We start from the raw sequence: 16,103 nt of genomic DNA on the forward strand, positions 1-16,103 counted from the left end.
GCTCATCTCATTTTCCTTGGCTTGGATAGTCCAACAGAGCCGAGTGTTTGAAGCAGAACACTACATTTTTGACAGTCTTTAGACCTGAGTTTTTCTAGCCCCAAGGAAGAAGGATTGTATTCGGGTATAACTGCAGTGATGTAAATTATAAACCAGTGAATCTCCTAACATGATAGGAAGCAAAGCTAGGCTTCATTTGGACTGTGTAGTCAGACTGAGGAATTATTAGCTGAGTCAGTTGGTTTGGGAAGCAGTAGATTGAAAGGAACTTCATTTGCCCTCTGGAAGTAATTATGCTGTTTCCCTGTAAGAGCTTTCCTTACTCTGTTCTGCATTGTGATTGCTCTTAGTCCTATGGTGCAGAGGAGAAAGGCCTGGCAGTCCCAGTATCGCTGAGGAGTTGCCTCAGTGAACATTGTACAGTTACAGGTTAGGGATGAGAATAGTCTCACTGAAGGGAGGGACGCACTGATTCTGCATGATCACCCAGCAGTGACATAAGTCTAACTGTGCTGTAAAGTACATGCCCCTTGCTCCAAAAAGCTCCATTTTGCCAGCCTAATTTAAGAAAGAGGGAATAAGAAATCTAAGATTTATAATGAAAGGAAAAAGGATACCTGCCATCAAAAGCTCTGAATATATTTAATTTTATCTGACCTTACAGGTAAGAATTGAGCTAAATTAGTACTACTTGGGATTTTGGCACTGCCTAGAAGGTATTTCCTTAGAAATGAAAGTTCATATACAGAATAGCAGGAAAATTCAACAAAAAGTTCATGAGACCGGATGCAAGATTGCAAGTCTGTCTGTAACTTACTTTGTGATGGCGTGAATCATTTATTCTTTCATGTCCCAAATTTCCCCAACTCTTAAACCACATTAAGGAGCGTCTAGTGCCAGACTACCACCTTAACCCCAGGCCCAGAGGAAGAATTGAAAACATCTTTCCCTAAGGACCAGATGGCTTTCTGTTTCCTTTCACAGATGCACCTGCTCTTTGTCTTCCTGGCCTGTTTTGCTTCAGTGAGGATGAGGAGTCTGCACAACATCTCTTGGGTACTGCAGTCCAACTTAGCACATTTCCTTGGCCCTGGGACAGGAAATGCTTGTTAGTGGACTTTGGGTCTCTGGAAAAGAGTCCCCTAGATGGTGTTCCTGTATGGCAAAAGGAACCTGTTGGGAAAAGAGGCAGACAGGCTGGAGACCTGAAATGGAAATTATCCACGCAAGACTTGCATTTCTCTTGAAGCTTCATCAAGAGAGCAGTTAACTTGGATAAAATCAAAAAAGTCTGTTGGAGGGGCATAGTTCACAGCCAAATCTGTATTCCTTCTCTGGGCTTCACTTAATGCTTTGGGACTTGAGCGCTTTACTCTTGGAGTTTGTTTTCACTTAACCCAGATGGGATAATAAGCCTAATTATGAGGTGGTAAAGAATAAGATGATATACTAGAAATGCTTTTGGTAAAGGCCCATGTTTTTTTCCTCCTATAGGAATGAGAAGACATAAATTAAAGGAGATTCTGGATATCATGTAAGAAAGGAAGCCCAGAACACTGGCTAGAAAAAAACAAGTTTATTTGGATCCTTAGCAGCACTGTTGTCACCTCTAAGGCATTAGTAGCTGAAAAGGGTTCATCAGCACCACCTGGAGGAGAATATGAGCAATGCATTGAGAAAGTTAATTCGCTGCTGAGAAAATGGGGAGTTTAATTTCATGCAGACTTCATTCATTCTGAAATACCTACTCCTTTCAGCTATGGGATGCAGCAATGAGGAAAACTCAGAATTCTTGTCCCCTGGGAACTTACACTTTATGGAGTAAGACAATCAGACACACAGTCTTCATGAGGCCACATATGCTGAGGAAGAGAAGAGACTTATAGATGTGCTACTTAGAGAGGTACAGTTCATTAGGAACCTGAATGTGGCAAGGAAGAGAACTATGTGAACATCCAGGGAAAGTAAACGCTAGACATGAGGAATAATGCAGAAAGGTCTTTGATGAGACATCCTTGTTTTTGTTTTTGTTTTGTATTTAATATAACACTAGTAATCTGTATAGCTGGAACAAAGTGGGCAAAGGTGAGGAGAATAGTAGATTAAGTTGAAGAGGCATCTGGGGCCAAAATTGTGTAGATTAGGGAAACAACCCAGAAGGTAAGGAAACTCAGTTTCTCTGAGGCCAAAAGGAGAAATAATGTTCAGAGGTAGAGATGGGCTGCTAGCAGTCGACTTTCAAAGGGGTTGAAAGTAGAAACCCTACTTGGATATGCCAGTGGAAAGAAGCCCATGGATATAGTAAATCTGTACTTATTTACCTTGACCTAGTGTGTTATCTTGTACTGCAGAAGCTGGGGAGCTAAACCTTCATGTCTTAGATTTCCACTCTGAATTTGCTAATTGGATATACAAATGAGATGTAGAAGGAAGAAAGGTTTAGGCATTATGTTTAGCTGTATTGGTTATTGCTCCTGCAAGGTTTATAGACTTTAGGTTTCTCTTTAATGGTATTCCAGTGTCTGTTAGGTATCCCTTCAAGACACCTGAGAGGTGTCTTGATCCAGACAGCAGCTTGTGACATGTGTTCCTGTGGTCAATGTGTGTGCCTCCTGATTCCTTCTTTCCCTGTTAGTGCTACAGGTGGCAACTCTCATGGTAGGCCAAGTCTGGAAGTCTTCTAGAAGCCCAGCCTATAGCGCTCTCGGCCAGGCTTCCCAGCTCTTTTGTAATCATCTCATCTGCCTACATTGAGTCCTTTTCTACTTAAAATTGATGGGGGAGTTTTGTTTTCTGTATACTCTTGGTTCTAAAATAGGCTACTGGCAACAAGTCCTTTTAGATTACTTATGACTAAATTGGGTTTGAAAGAAATGAGGATCTTGTTGCCTTTGGAAAATGGTAAACCGGTAGGCAAAGGTTTGTATCTGTGATCACCTAAGATGCAACATCCTTTGGAGGAAAGACTGGCAGATCCAGTAGCTGTAAGAAATAAACCATTGGGCTGGGGATTTAGCTCAGTGGTTTAGCCACCTGCTGCGCAAGCACAAGGACCTGAGTTCGATCCCTGGTACCAAAAAAAAAAAAAAGAAAAGAAATAAACCATCATGTAAGAAACGAGGATTTAGATGACTACACAGCAAGGTTAAAAATAAGAAAGTGAAAGCTCAGTGTATCTTCAGCTTGCGGTAAGTACAGGAGATCCAAAAAGAGTTTTATCTCATAACTACAATGCTGTTGTACATAAAAATTAGATGGAACTTTGCTAGGTCTTTCATGAAAAAGGGCATTTTTGGGAAAGTGGGACTCTGAAGTGAAAAATGGGGACATTTGACAAGATTTGGATAAATCCTAGTGCTCTAAACCCATTTATTCCACTTAGCCCTTCTTCTCACTGTTGTGGCTGGTTCTGTTACTTGAAGACCCTCGGGTAGTTGCCTTGAAACGGAATTTGCTAGCACTTCTCATGACCCAGCCACTGTACCTCATAACTATCAGATCTGTAGTTATAGAGCCAATCCCAGTGCTTCTGGAAGGGAGTTTCATCTGGAAAAAGACTTATAGAAGGATTGCAACATTTTGCTAATTTGTGTCAGCAGAGAGTATGCATGGACTGCATTTTGGGTTTTGCTTTATTTTGTTTTGTTTGGAGAACAGGCTGGCCTTGAACTCACTACGTAGCCCAGGCTGGCCTTGAACTCACAGTGATCCTTCTGCCTCAGCCTCCCAAGTGCTGGAATCCAGGCTGGACTGGATTTTAAAGGTGTTAGATCAGGAAGAAAGGAACATAAATATATATTCTCATTATGGTTGAATTTATCAATATAAGCATACTAGAAATTCTGAATTTAATGTATTTATTGGCTTTAGCAGCTAAAACTGGATCTTGGCTGGTTAGTTAGATGAAACCTGGATTTAAAAGTGGCCTACACTCAAAGGTATTGGGATGCTAAAAATCCCTTAATGAGAAGAACCAAAGGCACAATGACAGAAGTGTTGATTGTAGATTTACTCTATATGTGACCTATTTATCTCCTAATTTTGCCCTCCAAAATTGCCTACATGCTGTTCCTTTCACCATGGAATTGGAAAGCACATAGATAAGGAAAACACCTTAGTCATTTCTGGGGTTTTGTGTTTGGTTTTTTCCACAATACTGGTGATGGAACTTGGGTCCTTACACATCCTAGGCAAGCAGTTTACTACTCAGCTACGTCACTGTCCTCCTTCTGTTGAAAAAAAATGCTGGAGTGTATATCCTTCCTAGGCTGAGAATGAACCTAAGAGACGTAATCTTTGAAATGGCATGAGTGAGGGCCAGGGATTTAGCTCAGTGGTTCCACTGCCTGCCCCGCAAGCGCAAGGACCCGAGTTTGATCCCCGGTACAAAAAAAAAAAAAAATTGACATTGGGCTGGGGATTTAGCTCAGTGGCACCGCGTCTGCCTTGCAAGCCCAAGATCCTGAGTTCAATCCCCGGTACCAAAAAGAAAAAAATACAGAAATAGCATGAGTGGAATGAGGTCATCCTAGAGTAGGGTACAACCTTAATCCAATATGATAGGTGTTGGTATAAAAAGGGGAAAATTGGACAGAAATATGCACATAGGCTGAATACTACAGGCAAGTGAAGCCCGAGGTCGGTGGGAAACCAAGGGAGGCCAAAGATTACCAGGAAAAACATGGAAGGGATTCTCCCTTACACCCCTCAGAAGAAACCATGTCCCAATAACACCTTGATGTAGGACTTCGAACTTCCAGAACTGAGACAACTTCTATTGTTTAAGCCCCCTAGCTTGTGCTACTTTGTCATAGCCATAGCAAACTAACACTTAAATGAAGATCAGGTGACAAAAGGGAGTTTGGGCCTGGATCTATGTCACATAGCTGCTCTGGTTATTCCCCAGTGCCTGTAGGTACAGTTGTAATAGATATACTTGGCAACTGGTAGAATCTTCACACCTACCCAAGAGTGAAAGCTATTGTAAAAACTCCAAAGGAAACCTCTGGAACCACTCTTTTCCACCAAAAGTCATAAACCATAAGCAATGGTGCATGAGGGAATCAGCTATTAGTGCATCGAAGACAAGATTCCAGAGTGATAGTTCCTATCTTAGCCACATTTAACCTCCCATGCAGGACTCTACTTGTATGTGTTATTGCCCTGGAGCCAGCAGGCCCTGGAATATTCTGTTTTCTCTATCCCAAAGAGCAGAAAACAAGCAGACCCCCATTGGGGTCAGCAGTGTATCCCACTGTCCTACATCTGGGTAATAGTGCTTCTCCAGCCCTGCTAAAATCTACACTGCAGGCACTTTACCACACATCTCTCAGAACATCACCATTCATCTTTCCAAGCCTAGTAAGCAAGAAGTAGCAGTTTATCCTGTAAATGCCTTGTAAAACATATTCTGGAGGATCGGAGATCATCTCTGTGGTAATTAAGGGAACCTCTAACTTTATAATAGTTTTTAGGGATGCAGAGCAGTGTCTGGTACATGGCAGTACCATCTCAAGTGAAGGTCGGGTTTACAGCCCTCACTACTGAGACATTCTCACGTACAACGTCTGGTTATGCTGCACTGACTTGTTCACCAAGTAACCAGGAAGGCTACCAGGCTTGAGCCCAGAGAAGGAACACTCCCCAACTGATACAGGCTGCAGCATACATGGTTTAGGGTTTATGACCAAGTAGACCAACCCAGTGATGTGTGAAGACCCTTTGGTAGGTGAGGATGCTATAAGCATGGTGTCACAACCTCCCACAAAGAAACCCAGCATAGAGGCTTAAGATTTTGGAATCAAGCCATGCCATTTTGAGCAATAGCTTTCTCCTTTAGAAGCTGGTATTCACTACTAAACTCTGCTCCATGCTCTGGGGGAATAAGCTGGCCACTCGATAGCAGTTGAATTACATCAGATCACTCCCATCACAGAGAATGCAGGATAGTGATTGTTAAGATGGTAGTTTCCAGAGCCAGAATGCCTGGGTTGGAATTCCATCTCCACCATTGGAGTAGCTTATGACTCTGGACAAATAAATCTCTCAATCTCATGTTCTTCATTTGAGATCATGAGGATTAAATGAACACATAACACCAGACCTAGCATTATTTTTTATGTTGATTATTGTCACCCTTGTCATTGTTATTGTCCATGAATTTACTAAATGCCTTTCATTCATCATGTGTTATTTCACACAACACTGCCTCTCAGGTGAGGCACGGGGCTAAGATCCATGGGATCATCCCAAAGCACCTGGCCTCATGGAGCAGTCAGATGGCTTAGTAAAGACTCACCTGTGGCACCATGGAAGTTCTGAACTAAACGACTAAGATGTGGGACTGTTCTTCCCATCAACAGACTATGTGGGGCTAGGAGCCAAGGAGTGTAAATGGGACAAGGGAGTGCCTTACAAATAGTCCTAATAACTCAAAATTTTTATTCCTTGTCCCTGTGACTTCAGTCTTTCTTAGTTTAGAAGTCTCAATAACTACAGGAGAAATACTTTGATTAGGGCAAACAATGAGCCCTTTAAAATCAGCCTATCCCTCATTTAACGAAAACTGAGGCATATTGAGGAAGACAAAAACCACAAAACTGAGTGTCTACAGCTCCATCAGCCCAGCACACCTAAACTGATCTTATTTCATGAAGTCACCACAATCTAGGTCACATAACTGCAATAAGGCCAGCCCTGCCAACCTTACTGTGGCTGACTGGGCCAAATGCTGTGTTAACAAGCTAGATGTGATGGAAGCCACCACCTGTGTGGGACTATCTGGTAGGGGGGATACAAATCCCAGGGCAAACCCAGAGGCCATGGTGCCAGACACAAGTCTATTGTTATTCCTCTGCTCCAGGGACCTGCTTGGGCTGCTGACAGCTTTCCCTGATAACCTTGCTCCATCTGGGTCCTTACTGTGGCCCCTATCACGGAAAGGCATCTGAGCCTAGACCTTTCTTACACACCTGAAGAAGCTCACAAATATCCCCACTGGTTCTGATTATACAGCCAGACTGAAAGAGAGGCAGGTCACAGACCAAGCGCTGTAATTCCAGACATCACACTCTTCCCACTCTGACATCGCTGTCTCCTGCACAGAAAGAGGACTTCGTGGGTGGACAGCAACAATGTGCGAATGCAGCTGACACTGTGGTTTTGTTGTGAGGCCTGAGTTGTCATCAGAAGGATGATTAGCAAGGGTGAAGGACAATCCTGCACCAGAGATGCCACTTAAGTCCCCCTTTGGGGTCTACCCGTGGGCACAATTTGGACACAGATCTGGGTACGGCTCCCTGCTTTCCACCCCTCAGGCACCTGCCTTTAAGGACATTCATTCACTACTCACTGGCTGCTGGCAGCTGCTCTGTTGCAGGCTTAGTCTATATGTTTCTGCTTTAACACAATACTGGAGACTGGATAAATGTATAAAGAACAGAGATTTATTTCTCACAGTTCTGGAAACTGCGAAGTCCCAAGGTTGAGGGGCCCACATCTGGCGGGACTTCCTTGCTATATCATCCTTTGGTAGGTAGAAGAGAAAGCCAGCACGATCATGAGCAAGCACTGGATTCAAGCATAATCTCAGACCTGCAGCCTCCAATCTTTTATAATCAGCATTAATCCACACATGAAGGTGGAGCCCACAGGACCTAAACACCTCCCATTAGGCCCCAGTTCCCAACACTGTTGCACTGGAGATTAAATTTCCAACGCAAGCTTTTTGGGGAACACATTTAAATCATAGCACAGACCCTTGGCTGGGGCACAGAAAGAAACTGATAACCCACAGATAGCAAGCCAGGCAGTGAGGCTGGGGAAATCACCTGTGAAAAATGGCACTGAAAATTCTAAGTGCAAATGAGAGAAGAATCAGCTTTCTCTTCTCAGCCTTTAACCAGCAAAGGCAGGGAGATGAGCAGCCAGAGAGGGGAGGAAAACAGAAGCCAAGGAGTGGCATGGTTGGGGCTGCAAAAACAAGTCTGGTCAGCTGACACCAGACGGGTCAGGGCAGGTGAGGGATGGATTTGTCACATGGAAAGTAACTGGTGACTTCACAGGCAGCAATTTCAGGAGACAAGAGCATAGAAAATTGATTGCATTCTGCTGAGGAGTGAGTGGGAGGCGAGGAGGTGGAGATGGTGGCCAGCTCTTTACTGGCAAGAGGAGCTTTTATTTTAGTAGAAGAGACTTAAATGTGTTTGGAGATGAAGGAAAAAATAGTGAGAAGAGGGAGGAGAGTGACAGCACAAGAGGGGAAGATATTTGATGAGTCTTTGTCCCTGAGAACGTAGGTAATCAAGGATACTTGCAGAGCATTTGATCAGGGATCTACAGAGCATCCCCTCCCCTGTCGGCTTGGAGGAGAGGAGGGGTGACAGACCATAAGATTTAGTTGGTTGACAGAATATATAAAATCCATAGAACAGATGGTTGATAAATACCAGTCCTTTCTTCTTCTCCTTTGCTGTGAGGTTTCAGTCCTCCAAGGCCACATGTGACACCACTCTGGGATGTTACAAGGCTAAAAACAACTAGGGCTGGCGACATTAAGGGCAAATCTGAACTTTTCTGAAATTCCAGGAGAATAGAGACTGCTTTCTCTGGGGAATTCTTAAACTGAGGAGATGAAGCAAGGATCTTCCTGAGGCCGCTATGTGGACAGAGACTGCCTACTAGTAAAGCACAGAGGAAAGCAGAGCAGAGAGATGGAGAGAAAGCAAGACTTCATTTTAATGCTGGGATCTAACCAATCCTAAAGTACCTGAACTTTCAGCTGTGTCATCTGACACATTTCTTCCCTCTACCAACTGTTTCAGTTAGGACTCTGTCATCTGTAACTGAACAAGGTCTGGCTAATAACCATGTGGAGTTGTTGCTAGTTGTATTAGTCAGTTTTCCATCATTACACAGAAAAAACTGAAATAATTAACTTACAAAGAGAAAAGGTTTACTTTGGCTCATGGTCCTAGAGGTTCCAGTCCAAGATTGGCCTGCTCCATCACTTGGGCCTCTAGGCAGGGCAGCACATCTTAGCAGGAGAACAGCAGAGCAAAACTGCTTATATTGTGAGTAAGAAAGCAGAAAGAACAGGCCAAAATCCCACAATCCCCTTCCAAGGACACCCCCAATCACCTTAGGACCTCCCATAGGCCCCATATCTCAAAGGTTTCATCACCTCTCTCTTTTTTTTTTTTGGTACCGGGGATCTAACTCGGGTCCTTGTGCTTGTGCAGCAGGGGACGAAACCACTGAGCTAAATCCCCCGGCAAAGTTTGTGGGGTTTTTTTGGTACCGGGGATCGAACTCGGGACCTTGCACTTGTGAGGCAGGTGGTGGAATCACTGAGCTAAATCCCTGGCCCTCACCACCTCTCAATAGAATGCCCTGGGGAACCAAGCCTTGGAAACATGGACTTCTGGGGAACACTCACCCAGACCATAGCACTAATGATAGACCCTGATGCTCACAACTGGGTGCCCTTGGATGCAGCCACACCCTGAAACTGAAGTCATGCTTTATAGGACTTGGTAGAAATACATTAGGAGGTAACGTGGTGTTTTCTCAGATATTCAGTATCCAGAAAATGACAAATTTTGCAAAGAGAATAGTGAAAAATAAAAGCTAACACGAATGAGACATTATGTGCCAGACATTCTTCTAAGTGCTTTATACATAATTTATTACAGAAGTGAACACTGTTTTATTCCCTGTTTTGTATTTGAAGAATAAAACCCCAAGCTTATGAAGCCAGACAATGGTAGAGCTGTGACTTGAATCCAGGCAGCCTGGCCGAGGACCTTTTGCTCCTGCTGCTGTGCTAGGAGAGACCACCTGCAGGCACCATCCAGGATGAATAATGTGGTGGCCTCAGCTTTCGTGGGACTGAAAAAAGCTCATCTCTTTAGGTCAAAGCTAAAGTGAGTAGGAGCAAAGCCAAGGAGGCAGAAGACATAGCTCCAGCCTCCACCAAGCTCTTCCTGCCTGTCCTGACTAAGAGGGCAACAGTGTAAAGAACCTTACACCCGGGATGCAGCCTGGCATTCAGAGTGGGGCAGCTGTGCCTCCTCTGAGCCTGATTTTCACAGCTGCTTAAGGCAGAGGTGAAGATGAAGGCCCCAAGTGGAGGCTGGGAGGCTAATGTTGCTTAGATCCCCTCCCTTTCCTGGCACATCAAGATCAAAGTCTAGACTCAGACATCATAATTCACAATTTTTCTGACTAGGTTATTAACCCTGGTGTTACCTAAATGTGAATAAGTCAGAAACTTCCACTCTTTTAAGAAAATGGTTTTGCTAGATGTGGTGATGAGTGGCTGCAGTCCCTGCTGAAGCAAGAGGATCATGAGTTTGAGGTCAGTCTAGGCAATTTAGTGAGACTATCTCAGAAAAAAAAATTTTTAAATGGAGAGAGGCCACTTGCATGGGTAAGGTCCTGGGTTTAATCTCCAGTATTAAAGGGGGGGAGCAGTTTTGGAACCCCGTGACTAATTAATAACATCCAAGGCAACACCCTGGTCCCAAACAGAACCAATGGGGAACACTCGAAACCCTTGTAAGATGTGGCCACAGAGTTACAGTGAGTAGGGTTGGCCATCTGCATTAGTTGGTTTTCCATCACTATAGTGAAATGCCTGACACAGTGTACTCAGGAAGTAAAGAGACGTTTATTGAGCTCTGGGTTCTTGTTATAGGTTGGATGTGTCCCTCAAAGGTCCATGTGTTGAGGCTTGGTCCCCATGTGCTGTGGGGAGGTGGCAGAAGCTCTGAGAGGTGGGGTCTGGTGAAAGGTTCTAGGTCATTGCAGCTATGGCCTTGAGGAGCATAGCTTCTTCCTTCTCTCTTTTGCTTCCAGGCCTTGAGGGGAGCTATGCGCTCCACCATACGCCCTCTGCCATTGCCATCCAGCATGCTGGCCAGAGGCCTGGGGGATAGGACCTCCCGATCTTCAACTGAAACCTCCAAAACAATAAGCCAAAATAACCCCATTCTCTGTATAAATTAATTGCCTCTAGTTGTCATGATGTTATAGAAACAGGAAGCTGGCTAACATAATTCTGAGAGCTTCAAGTCTAAGATCAGGCAGCTTGATTTGTTGGGTCCTGGAAAGGGCAGCACATCATGGTGGCAGTGTGAAGCAGAGCAACCAACTGCAGTTTGAGCCTGGAGGAGAAAAAGAACAAGAAACCAAGGCCCCACAGTCCTATCCAGGGCCATGCCCCCGTGACCTAAGGACCTCCACTGGGCCCACATTTTTTTTTTTTTGGACTGGAGTATGAACCCAAGACCTTCACATGGACACACTGAGCTATATCCTAGCTCTTTTTCTCATATTTTGTTTTGAAACAAGATTTTTTTTTCTTTTGGTACCAGAGATCAAACTCAGGATCTTGTGCTTGCCAGGCAGGTGCAGCACCACTGAGCTACATCTCCAGCCTGAAACAAGATCTTATGTGGCTAAGTTGCTGAAGCTGGGCTCAAACTTTTGATCTTCCTGCCTCACCTACCCTGAGCCCTGAGAGCTTAGCTTTGGTTCTACTTTTTTTTTTTTTCTGGTATCAGGAATTGAACTCAGGACCTTGCAGTTGCCAGGCAGGTAGGTGGGCGCCACTGAGCTACATCCCCAGCCACTGGCTCCACTTCTTAAAGGTCCACAGCAGTTCCTGGTACTCTTACCCCAAGGACCAAGTCTTTACATCCCAGCCACAGTGCACTCTAACGTGGCAGAACAGTGAGACTGGCCTCACTCTACTGAAGCATGGAGTCCCCGTTGTTCTGGACCCACAGGCTGTGAAACACATCACTAAACATACTCTTCCCTCCTTTTTCAAAAGGGGATGTGTATTCATAATTATCTCATTAAAAAAATAACATAAACGGGCCAGGGATTTAGCTCAGTGGTTCTGCCGCCTGCCTTGCAAGCACAAGGACCCGAGTTTGAGGCCCAGTACCAAAACAAAAACAAAATTAAAAAAAACATAATTATCTCATGTTCCTTCCACCAGTCCACCAAAGTATTTGAGACTAATTTACCTAACATGTGGGACTGATTAATATTTACCTATAGTAGTGTTTCCTAAACTTTTTGGTCTCAGGAACACTTTAAACTCTTAAAAATCATCGGAGAGTGGCTGGGGATTTAGCTCAGTGGTTCCACCACCTGCCTCGAAAGCATAAGATTCTGAGTTCGAACCCCAGTACCAAAAAAAAAGATCATTGGAGATCTACAAAAAAAAATGACTGGAGATCTTATTTATGTGTTTTTCTGGGTTACATTATTGATATTTCTATATTAGCAATTAAAATTAAGAATTTAAAAATATCTAAAAATCATAAACTCAATGTTAAATAACACATATTTAAATAAAAACTATACTTCAAATAAATTAGTGAGACAAATAACATTGTTTACATTTTTGCAAGTCTCTTTCATGTCTACTTAATGAAAGGCAGCTGGGTTGGAGGTGTAGCTCAGGGGTGGTAGGGCGCTTACCCAGCATGTGCTAGCCCTTGGGTCTGATCCCCAGTACCACAAAAAATAAAAATACAAAGTAGCTAGATTCCCATATATGCTCATTCATGCAGGACTCTTTCTATTCAAAACACTTAAAGGGCCTGGGATAGAGCTCAGTAGTACCACACCTGCCTGGCAAGCAGAAGGTCCTGAGTCAATCCCTGGTACCAAAAAAAAGGGGGGGGGGGGAGAAAGCATTAAAATGGGAAGGGGAACAAAGGAGGAGAGAGGGAGAAAGGAAGGAAGGGACAAGACAAAAAGTGAAAATAGAAGGAAAACATGGAAACAGCTTTTGTATGTAGGGAGGGGAGGGAGGCTTGAGGAGAAGAATGGGGTAAAATAAAATAAAATTTATTTTTTAAAAAACACTTAAAGAGGCAGCCAGATATAGTGAAACAAGTTACTCAGAGCCTCAGCCAGGAGGACTGCTTAAGCCAGGAGTTTGAGGCCAACATGGCCAACATAGTAAGACCCCATCTCAAAAAGAAAAAACCGATACAGTAAAGGGTAGATTTAATACTTTTTCACTGTTTCAGTAAGTCATTCATAAATAAAATTTCTGTAATTCTTTTATTATGAGTGCATGGCAGGGAAGAAAACAACTATTGGTGTAATTTGGCGGTGCTGCCTTGCTCTTTAATACGAATGGCTGATAGTTCTACCCACCATCATTTTCACACCATCAAAAAGACAAAATAAGATCTTAGTATTACCATAAAAATAATTTTGAGAAAAAAGAGCATAAGTTTTGACTACACAGAACCTCTGCAAAGGTCCTGCAGGGGCTCATAGCTCACACACGAACAGCTGACAGAAAGCTTGGCTCATCGATTATACTCACCAGGTGCCCGCCACACCCCGATGTTATCGAGGCTGAGACCTGAGTGATATAAACTATATACAAGCTTCTTAAGGCCTCTGCTCTCATTGAACCAAAGTTCTTACAGATAGGAGCAGAAAATTAGCAAATGAACAAGATTATTTCACCTAGAGAAAAGGGCCCTGGAGAATACAAAACCGGGAAATTTAATAGAGAGTGGATTGGGATTAATTGACCTTCATTGTTCAGTATACAATCCAATCTACTCCTGTGCCTATTTAAAACTTAATTTTAATTAGATAAATCCATGTCTGAGTCACCCTAGCTACATTTCAAGTGTTCAGTGACCATATGTGACTTCACATCGGACAGTGCAGATACAGAACAAACATTTCGAGTGTCAAAGAAAGCTCTACCGACCAGCATTGAGTTAGCCTCTGTGATGAAGAGGGCTTCATGGAACACTGGGAAGAGAGTGCTCCCAGCAGAGGGAACAGCAAGAGCCAAGATCCAAGTTGGAGAACACTTTGATATGTTGGGGGAAAAGAGAAGGAAGAGCAGTGTGTCTTATCCCAGGAAAATCTGGTGTAAAAAATGCCCACCAGCTGGGCATGATGGTGCACGCCTGTCATCCCAGCACTCTGGGAGGCTGAGGCAGGAGGACCACAAGTTCAAGCCCAGTCCGGGCAATGTAGCAATTTAGCAAGACTTTGTCTTATAAAAAAAAATTTTTTTTTTTTGGTACTGAGGATAGAACTCAGGTCCTTGTGCTTGCGCAGCAGGCAGCGAAACCACTGAGCTAAACCCCCGGCCCTAAAAAAATTTCTTTAATAAATATAAAAATGAAAACACCTTTTTCTACATGGTTCAGAGTAAGAGTCCTTTTACCTGTGGATATCCAGTTGTCCCAGCTGCATTGTTAAAAGACTATTTATTCTCTTGAATCATGTTGGTACCTTTGTTGAAAATTTATTGGCCATATACATATATTTTAAATTTTCTTATTTATTTCTTGTTTCTTTATTTTTGGACTTCCAATTCTATCACTGATCTACATGTTATCTTTAGGTACATTGTCTTGGTTACTTTGAGTGTATGGTAATGGGGTTTGAATGTAGGGCTGCTGCATTGAGCCCTTTTTTATTTTTATTTTTCAATTTTGAGACTGGGTCTTGCTAAGTTGATAAATTGCCCAGACTGGGCTCAAACTTGTGATCTTCCTGCCTTAGTCTCTCAGAGTGATGGGATTACAGATGTGTGTCATCACACCCAGCTCAATGATTAATTTTGTATAAATTGAAATTGGAAAGTTTGGTCTTTCAATTTTGTTTTTCTTTCCCAAAATTGTTTTGGCTACACTGGATTTCTTGCATTTTTGTATGAATTTTATTTTATTTATCTATTTTATTGGGGGGGGGGTGTTTTGTTGTTGTTGTTTATTTATTTATTTATTTTTGTACTGGGATCTAACTCAGGACCTTGTGCTTCCAAGGCAGGTCCGGTGCCACTGAGCTAAATCCCTGGCCCTGTTTTTTGTTTTTTTCTGATTTTTTTTTTTTTTTGGTACCGGGGATCAAACTTGGGTCCTTGCGCTTGCGCAGCAGGCCTCGAAACCACTGAGCTAAATCCCCGGCCCTATTTTTTGTTTTTCTTAGACAAGGTCTCACTATGTAGTTCAGGCTGGCCTTGAACTCACTATGTAGCCCAGGCTGGCCTCAAATTCATGAGGATCCTCCTGCCTCAGCCTCCCAAGTACTGGAATTACAGGCATGCACCACCATGCTCTGTTCCATACGAATTTTAGAATCAGTTTACCAATCTCTGTCTCTCTCTCTCTCTGTCTCTCTCTCTCTCTCTCTCTCTCTCTTTCTCCCCGACTGCTAGGAATCCAGAGCTCAACTGCTCTACCACTAGGCTGTACCCCCAGCCCTTTTTATTTTATTTTTGAGATAGGGTCTTGCCAAGCAGCCCAGGTTAGCCCCAAATTCATGATCCTCATGCCTCAGCTTCCTAAGTAGCAAGGACTACAGGCATCTACCACAATGTCCTGCTCAGTTTATTAATTTCTGCAAAAAAAAAAAAAATGTAGCTTGAATTTGATAGAGATTATCTTGAATCTGTGGATTAATCTGAGGAGACTGGCCACCTATCAGTATTAAGTCTTCCAATCTATGAACCCTGGCTGTCTTTCCATTTCTCTAAGTCATCTTTAATGTTCTGTATGTTACTGGCTTTAAGCAGGGGAATATGACATGATATAATTCTATATTGTAAAATGATTACTCAGTAGAGTGGGAAATGATTAGAGGCCAAGCTGTGCTACCCGAATGAGCACAGTGGTAAAGAGACCTAGAGGAAGGGCCTTGTTACAGAAATACCTGTGCCACAGACTGGCAGGGCTTGGGAGCTGACTTTATGTGGAAGGAGAGGAAAGTGTAAAGAATGACTCCCAGGCATTTAGCTTGGCTCCCAAATGATACCACCAACTGAGACAGAAGGACAGGACAGGGAAAGATACCCACCAGTCAGGTGGTTCCTGTTGGAGGTACACATGGGGCACCAAAGGGAAGGCAGGGAATTGGGTGTTGGTGTCGTAGCTGCCTGGCGTGGAGTGGATGATTTGAAAATCAAAAGGGAAGTGCAAGAATCAACAATAAAGGAAGCAGAAAGGATGCAGAGAAAAGAATACTCAAAGGTTGAGGTGAAAACAAAAAGTCCACATGGGAGGGTGGGGGAGCCCAGGGAGAGATGCACCGTGGAAGCCCAG

Source organism: Heterocephalus glaber, unplaced genomic scaffold (assembly GCF_053883595.1).
Source record: "Heterocephalus glaber isolate CG9 unplaced genomic scaffold, H.glaber_assembly_v1.0 deba00001452, whole genome shotgun sequence".
In the NCBI taxonomy this organism is placed as follows: Eukaryota; Metazoa; Chordata; class Mammalia; order Rodentia; family Bathyergidae; genus Heterocephalus; species Heterocephalus glaber.